The following is an 8,920-nucleotide window of genomic DNA, read 5'->3' as shown; positions in this document are numbered from 1 at the left end:
ATTTGGGGCCCCCCTCTTGGCTGCACCCTGTTACACTCATAGTCCAAGATCCTGAAATCTATATGAGAGACAGGGCTGGCTTCATGGACATGTGACCAGTGTAGCTACACAGGGCTCACACCCAGAAGACAGCACCATACTTCAGTTTAATACTTTGCAGGTGCCATTTTGAAATTCTTAATAATTTTATTTTTGAATATGTCTTGTACGTGAAGTGTGATGAGACAATAGAGCACTGAGGGCTTGGAGCTGTGGCTCACATGTGATCCCACCTCCTGCCTTTCCCCACCTCCCTGGAGTGACCCTCTACCTCCGCTGGTGGGGCCTGGGTGCAGGTGCAGGAAGGGTCAAACCTTAACACACACATACACCTGCATGCTGAGTCACAGGGTTAGGTGCCTTTGAGGATTTGCACTTACCTTGCCAATATCCCCATGCCCAAGGGAGTGTGACATTAAACAGCAATCAAATACACCATCATAAGTTGAGAGAAAGAGAGGAACTCTGGAAGAAAGGAGAAAGCTTTTTTCTACTTTTTGAACAAGGGTCCTCCTATTTTCATTTTGCACTGGGCTTTGCAAGACACACACATAGTATGGATATACCAAAGCAAGGTAAGAAGAAGACAAAGTTCTTTTTTTTTTTAATTATTGAATTATTTATTTATTTTTAATTTAATTTATTTATTTTTTTAAATTTTTATTGTTATTCATTTACAGTTGTGTGCCTTTTCTCCCCTTCCCTCCACCCCACCCCAGCTGAACCCACCTCCCTCCCCCACCTCCACCCTCCCCCTTGATTTTGTCCATGTGTCCTTTATAGTAGTTCCTGTAATCCCCTCTCCTCACTGTCCCCTCCACATTCCCCCCTGGCTATTGTTAGATTGTTCTTAACTTCAGTGTCTCTGGTTATATTTTGTTTGATTTTTTCTTCTGTTGATTATGTTCCACTTAAAGGTGAGATCATATGGTATTTGTCCCTCACTGCCTGGCTTATTTCACTTAACATAATGCTCTCCAGTTCCATCCATGCTGTTGCAAAGGGTACAAGCTCCTTCTTTCTCTCTGCTGCATAGAATTCCATTGTGTAAATATACCATAGTTTTTGGATCCACTAATTTGCTGATGGGCACTTAGGTTGCTTCCAGTATTTGGCTATTGTAAATTGTGCTGCCATGAACATTGGGGTGCACAAGTTCTTTTGGATTGGTGTTTCAGGGTTCTTAGGGTATAATCCCAGCAGCGGAATTGCTGGGTCAAAGGGCAGTTCCATTTTTAGTTTTCTGAGGAAATTCCATACTGTTTTCCACAGTGGCCTCACCAGTCTGCATTCCCACCAACAGTGTACTAGGGTTCCCTTTTCTCCACACCCTCTCCAACACTTGTTTGTTGATTTGTTTATATTGGCCATTCTGACCGGTGTGAGATGGTACCTCATTATGGTTTTAATTTGCATCTCTCTGATGGCTAATGATGCTGAGCATCTGTTAATATGTCTCTGGGCCCTCTGTTTGTCTTCCTTGGAGAAGTGTCTGTTCAAGTCCTTTGCCCATTTTTTAATTGGGTTGTTTGTCTTCCTGGAGTGGAGTCATGTGAGTTCTTTATATATTTTGGAGATCAGACCCCTGTCTGAGGTATCATTGGCAAATATATTTTCCCATACTGTTGGTTCTCTTTTCATTTTAATGCTATTTTCTTTAGCCATGCAGAAGCTTTTTATTTTGATGAGGTCCCATTTGTTTATTCTTTCCTTTATGTCCCTTGCTTTAGGGGACATGTCTGTGAGGATGTTGCTGCATGAAATGTCTGAGATTTTCCTGTCAATGTTTTGCTCTAGGACTTTTATGGTGTTACGACTTATATTTAAATCTTTTATCCACCTTGAATTTATTTTTGTGTATGGTGTAAGTTGGTGATCCAGTTTCATTTTTTTGCACGTAGCTGTCCAGATCTCCCAACTCCATTTGTTGAAGAGGCTATTTTTGCTCCATTTTATTCTCCTGCCTCCTTTGTCAAATATTAATTGACCGTAGAGACTTGGGTTTATTTCTGGACTCTCTGTTCTGTTCCATTGGTCTATGTGCCCATTTTTATGCCAGTACCAGGCTGTTTTGATTACACTGGCCTTGTAATACAGTTTGATATCAGGTATTGTGATCCCTCCTGCTTTGTTCTTTCTCAAAATTGTTGCAGCTATTTGGGGTCATTTACGGTTCCATATAAATTTCTGAAATGTTTGTTCTATATTTGTGAAATATGTCATGGGTACTTTAATAGGGATCACATTGAATCTATAAATCACTTTGGGTAGTATGACCATTTTGATGATGTTAATTCTTCCAATCCATGAGCATGGTGCATGCTTCCATTTGTTTGTGTCTTCCTTAATTTCTTTCTTCAGTGTTGTTTAGTTTTCTGAGTATAGGTCTGTTACCTCCTTGGTTAGGTTTATTCCTAGGTACTTTATTTTTCTTGTTGCTATATCAAATGGGATATTTTTCCTGATTTCTGTTTCTGATGTTTCATTGTTGGTGTACAAGAGTGCCTTTGATTTCTGAGTATTAACTTTGTATCTGGCTGTTTTGCCAAATTCATTTATTAGTTCGAGAAGTTTTTTTGGTGGAGTCTATAGGATTTTCGATGTACACTCATATCATCTGCAAACAATGACAGTTTTGCTTCCTCCTTCCCAATTTGGATGCCTTTTTTTTTCTTTTTCTTGTCTGATTGCTGTGGCTAGGACTTCCAATACTATGTTGAATAGGAGTGGTGAGAAAGGGCATCCTTGTCTTGTTCCTGATTTTAGTGGGAAAGCTCTAAGTTTTTGTCCATTGAGTATGATGTTGGATGTAGGTCTCTCATATATGGCCTTTATTATGTTGAGGAATGCTCCCTCTATTCCCACTTTACTGAGTGTTTTTAATGTAAATGGGTGCTGTACTTTATCAAATGCTTTTTCCACATCTATTGATATGATTGTGTGGTTTTTGTCTTTGCTTTTGTTTATGTGGTGTATTATGTTTATTGATTTGTGAATATTGTACCATCCTTGCATCCCTGGGATGAATCCCACTTGATCATGGTGTATGATCTTTTTAACATATTGCTGGGTGCAGTTTGCCAATATTTTGTTGAGGATTTTAGCATCTATGTTCATCAGCGATATTGGCCTGAAGTTTTCTTTCTTTAGTATGTCTTTATCTGGTTTTGGGATTAGGATGATGTTGGCTTCATAAAATGAGTTTGGGAGTCTTCCATTTTCTTGAATTTTTTGAAATAATCTGTGGGGGATAGGGGTTAGCTCTTCCTAAATTCTACAGAGTTCTAAATGCTCTGTAGAATTCTCCTGTGAAGCTGTCTGGTCCAGGGCTTTTGTGTGTCTGAAGCTTTTTGATTACTGTTTCAATTTCATCAAGTGTTATTGGTCTGTTCAGGCTTTCTCCTTCTTCTTCACTGAGTTTTGGAAGATTATATTTTTTCTGGAAATTTTCCATTTCATTTAGGTTTTCAAATTTCTTGGCATATAGTTCTTTGTAGTAATTTCTTATAATCCTTTGTATTTCGGTAGTATCAGTTGTAATCTCTCCTCTTTCATTTCCTGTTGTGTTTATTTGGGTCCTCTCTCTTTTTTGCTTGATGAGCCTGCTTAAAGGCTTATCAATTTTGTTTATCTTTTCAAAGAACCAGGTCCTGGATTCATTGATCCTTAGAATTGTGCTTTTTGGTCTCTGTGTCATTTAATTCTGCTCTGATCTTGGTTATTTCCTTCCTTCTACTTGTTCTGAGTTGGCTTTGTTGTTGTTCCTCAAGTTCTTGTAGGTGTAGGGTTAGGTTGTTTATTTGAAATGTTTCTATCTTTTTTACGTAGGCCTGTATCACTATGAACTTCCCTCTCAGGACTGCCTTTGCTGTTTCCCGTAAGTTTTGGATTGTTGTGAGTTCATTTTCGTTTGTTTCCAGAAACTATTTGATTTCTTCCCTAATCTCATTCTTCACCCATTCATTGTTTAATAGCATGCTATTCAATCTCCATGATTTTGAGTGTTTTGGGTTTTTTCCTTGAGGTTGGTTTCTAGTTTCGGTCCCTTGTGGTCATAGAAAATGCTTGATATGATTTCAATTTTCTTGAATTTGTTGAGGCTTGTTTTGTGTCCTATCATGTGGTCTATCTTTGAAACTGTTCCATGTGCATTTGAAAAGAATGTGTATTTTGCTTCTTTGGGATGAAAGGCTCTCTATATATCAGTTAAGTCCATTTCATCTAGGGCATTGTTCAATGCCACAATATCTTTGTTGATATTTGTTTGGAAGATCTGTCCATTTTTGACAGTGAGGTGTTAAAATTTCCTACTATAATTGTGTTGCTGTCAATATCTTTCTTGAAGTCCTCCAAGATTTTCTTTATGTATTTGGATGCTCCTATGTTGAGTGCATATATATTTACAATGTTTATGTCTTCTTGATGGTTTCTTCTCTTGAGTATTATGAAGTCACCTTCTGGGTCTCTTTTTATGGTTCTTTTTTTGAAGTCTATTTTGTCTGATCCAAGTATTGCTACCCCAGCTTTTTTTCCCTGTCCATTTGCTTGGAATATTTGTTTCCAGCCCTTTACTTTCAGTCTGTGTAGGTCTTTTGTTCTGAGGTGGGTCTCCTGTAGGCAGCATATGTGTGGATCATGTTTTCTTATCCATTCCACTATTCTGTGTCTTTTGATTGGAGCATTTAATCCATTAACGTTTAAGGTTGTTATTGATAGGTACTTATTCATTGCCATTTTTTTGTACCTTTGTTCCTCTCTCTTTCACTGTTTTTCTTCCTGTTCTTAAAGCAAATCTTTTAGCATTCCCTGCAGAGCTGGTTTGGAGGAGGTATATTATTTTAGGTTTCTTTTGTCTGGGAAGCTTCTTATTTGGCCTTCCATTTTAATTGAGAGCCTTGCTGGATAAAGTAGTCTTGGTTGCAGGCCTCTGGTTTTCATTACTTGGAATATTTCTTGCCATTCCCTTCTGGCTTGGAGCGTTTCCACTGAGAAGTCAGCTGCTAGTCTTATTGGGGCTCCCTTGTATGTTACTTCCTGTTTTTCTCTTGCTGCCTTTAAGATTCTCTCTTTATCTTGAAATTTTGCCATTTTAATTATGATGTGTCTTGAAGTGGGCCTCCTTGGGTTCCTCTTGATTGGGACTCTCTGTGTTTCCTGGATTCGTGTGACTTTTTGTCTCATCAAATTAGGGAAGTTTTCCATCATTACTTTTTCAAACAGGTTTTCTATCCCTTCCTCTTCCTCTTCTCCTTCTGGTATCCCTATTATATGGATATTATTATGTTTCATGTTGTCCTGCATTTCCCTTAACCCCTCTTCATTTTTTCTGAGTCTCTTTTTCTTTTCTTGCTCATTCTGGGCATTTTTTTTTTTTACCTTTTCCTCCAGGTCGCTGATTTGATCCTGTGCTTCCTTGAGTCTGCTTTTGATTCCCTCTACTGTGTTCTTCAGTTCAGAAATTGTATTCTTCATTTCCTCTTGGCCCTTGTTGATAGTTTCTATTTCTTTTTCATATTGAAATAGTTTGCAGTGAGTTCATTGTAGTTTCCCTGTAGTTTTTGTAATTTCCTGTGAGTTCACTGAGCTTCCTTATAACCATTGTTCTGAACTCAATATCTGATAGTTGACTTGCCTCTATTTCATTTAGCATTCACTCTGAAACTTCCTCCTTTCTTTCACTTGGGGATTGTTTCTTTGTCTTCCCATTGTTTATGAGACTCTTCTTGTTAGCCTCTGCTTCTTAAATTGATCTGTTCTGACTCCCTGGGTTTATGGTGTGAACTTCTATGGTAGAATACTTGTGAAATTCAGTGGTACAGTCTCCTTGATTTCCCAAGCTCGCTGCTCTTGGGCTGTCATTTATGTTGGCTCTGTGTATGTCTTTAGGTTTTGATTGTTGTTGGGTCTTTCTTTGGTGGGTCCTTCCCACCAGCTGGTTAACTGATGGTCACTCTTTCCACCACCTCTTGTATTCTGTTGTGCAGGTGTGGGCAAATTGTGTTGAAGCTGGTTCTTCCGTGTGTACAAAGTTTTGAGGATTCTCTGTTGCTCTTGTTCAGTTGTTTCTTCTGAGTAATTTCTCCACTATTTAGTTGTATTTCCAGACAGGTCCTGGGTTGAGTTAGTATGGCTTCCACTCCCTCCTTCACCTTCTTCTGTTGTTATCTGTAGGTGGTTTCTTTGTTGGTGGGTTTCCTCTTCCAGCAGGTATCCTGGTGTTCACAACTTCCACCTATTAACTCAGCAGTCCCGAGCTCAGTGTGATAAGATTGCCATGGGTCCTGAACATTGCAAGCACAGTGGTGCAGGAGGAGGCAGGAGTCCTTGGGCCTGTGCTGAGGACAGGGGATTCTGTAACAACCTCACTAAGACTGCTGGCCAGCCATTCTCTAAATCTGTATACCTTTTGAATAAATAGTTCCCTTCCTTTTCACAAAAATAAATAAATAATGCTGTTTGAATTTGCAATTCTCTAATAATTTATGAGGTTCAAATATTTTATTTGTAATAAAAATGACAATAATACTAGGTAAATATTGAGAGCTTGCCCTATGGCAGCTGTAAGTATTTTATGTATGTGAGCCATCAATGGTCACCAAGATTTTTTGAGTAGTCCCTTTGCTATCCTTTCTTTCCACATAAGAAATTAGAGAAGTTGGAATTCAAAGGGGATGTTTCTGGAGCTTCAGCTCTTCACCACCTCTTTTGATAGTGCTTCGTCTTCCTGTAATTAGATTCTTTGCCCATTAAAAAATTGTATTTGTTCATTATTTTCCTGTGGATTTGTAAAAACATTTCATAAATTGAAAATATTACCCTTTGGAGATTTCTAAGAAACCCTGACAGTTTATTAATATTAAAAATAAAGAATGCTGCCCTGGCTGGTGTGATTCGTGGACTGAGTGCCAGCCTGCAAACCACAAGGTTGCTGGTTCAATTCCCAGTCAGGGCACATGCCTGGGTTATAGGCCAAGTCCCCATCTGGGGGTGTGCTAGAGGCAACCGATTGATGTATCTCTTGCACATTGATGTTTCTCTCCCTCTATTTCTCTCTCCCTCCCCCTCACTCTAAAAATAAATAAATAAAATCTTTTTAAAAACAAAGAATGCTACTTATTTTTAAGAAAACAAGAGAATATTACCTTTGTCTCCCATGTGTTAAAAATATTTTCTTGAGTTTTAAATTTGCCCTTAATTTTTGCTTTAAAAAACCAATTATCTTTTTATATTTTATGCATTTAGGCTTATCTATCTTTATTCTTATGATTTATTCCAATATTTTTAGGCTTGGAAAAAATCTTTTGTGCTGCCAAAATTAGAGCAAAGTTTACTTGTATTTTCTTCCAGTGTTTTTCTTGTTTGCTTCCTTTTTAAACATTTCATTTCATTTTATTGTTTTCCATCACCATTTATCCCCTCACACATTTACATGATTTTTTTGAAGTTGGGAATTATTTTTCTTATGATAAGATCTACATTAGCTTGCCCAGATAAGTATACCCTCATTCCAGGAGTATTTAGATTGAATCTTGTTTTCTACCTAACACAGTATTTTGGGGGGGTTTTTTGAAATATCTTTTTTTATTCAAATACCATTCTGATCATTCATGGTCCAAGAACATTTGAATAAACCAAGAAGAAATAGATGTTAAAGACTGATCTTCAAACATTATAGCCAGTGATGCCACGCCTGCCTGTGATCTCGCTGATGTAAAACCACATCCACACCTCAGTGGCCACCAAACCATTCAGCACAGCTTCCTTAACTGTGAGCTGTTTGAAGCTACCAGTGTGAGCACTATTGACTGTTTTTTTCAAGCCTGAATAGTTGTTAGGATCTCAGCAGAGGTTGGAGGAATCAGCTCAACCTTGGCATAGTGCCAAAATGTGGCCAATCAAGGTTTCAGGTAAGTCACAGCAGCATTTACCAGCACTGGGGCCTTCTCTGTGAGGTTACAGACAAATTGGGCCATGGTTGTGGATGGAAATTCTGCGGTCCTGCTGGCCAGCTGAATTTCACCCCTGAAAGGCCTAACAGCAGTTTTGAGCCTTTCTTGGGTATGAAAAAACAAAAAAAGATGACATGGTAATGAATTCATAGGTTGACTGAACCATATCAAAGAGGAACTTTGGGAGAGTCGGGGAGCAGAGGAGGGGTTATGTCATGGCCTTAGGATGTGAATCCTGGCTAAACTAAACCCTAACATAACTAAAGGGAAGGAGTGGTTATTTATATAACATAAGAAACAATGAAGAATATAAATATGTTTTTGTTTGTTATCAATTGATATAGCCAATACAATTTTTACTTTGGATTATCATATCATTCTACTCATGCCTTTCCCTTTGATACTTAACATTTACTATAAAATAAGTTATTTGTGTTTCATGATAGCAAACTCTCTGAGAGCCAAGATTCATTGGGTCTAGTTCACCCTTCTGTCCCTTTCAGAATATTCTCCCCATGATTTTCACAAGGTAGGAAGTCACTGAAAATAGAAAGAAGAAAGGAGATAAATGAAGGAAGGAGAGAAGAAGAGGAAGAAAGATAAGATGGATAAAGGTAGTGTGAAAGAAAAATAACATGATAAAAAGTGGGGGAGTCTAGGATATGGAGGAAAGGAACATACAGTCAAATGATTTGAGTGTTTTTTGTGGCAACTGAGTACCTGAACCTCTCTCTACCTCTATAATCCCATCTTCTTTCTTTTATTTAGAATATTTCCTCACTCTTACCCCTTGGGGAGATTAGTCTAGAAGGAGACAATAGCGTGATTTAAAAGCCCATCTGAGAGTCTTCAACTTTGTCCTAGAGTTGATGGAGAATTTTAAGTCTTGAACACAAGAGCAAAGTAGACACAGTGGTGCTTTTAAACCATGA

The 8,920-nt window shown here is 38.2% G+C and overlaps 1 pseudogene; it reads right to left on the bottom strand.

Annotated features, from left to right (window-relative positions):
* Positions 1-7,701: 7,701 nt before the first annotated feature.
* LOC112302959 (ATP synthase subunit g, mitochondrial pseudogene) lies at positions 7,702-8,012 on the bottom strand (annotated as a pseudogene).
* Between the last annotated feature and the right edge of the window lie 908 nt (positions 8,013-8,920).

The sequence above is a fragment of the Desmodus rotundus genome, chromosome 5 (assembly GCF_022682495.2).
Source record: "Desmodus rotundus isolate HL8 chromosome 5, HLdesRot8A.1, whole genome shotgun sequence".
Taxonomy (NCBI): Eukaryota; Metazoa; Chordata; class Mammalia; order Chiroptera; family Phyllostomidae; genus Desmodus; species Desmodus rotundus.
Note: the sequence above shows the minus strand (reverse complement) of the source record. Positions and strands in the feature narration are given on the sequence as shown.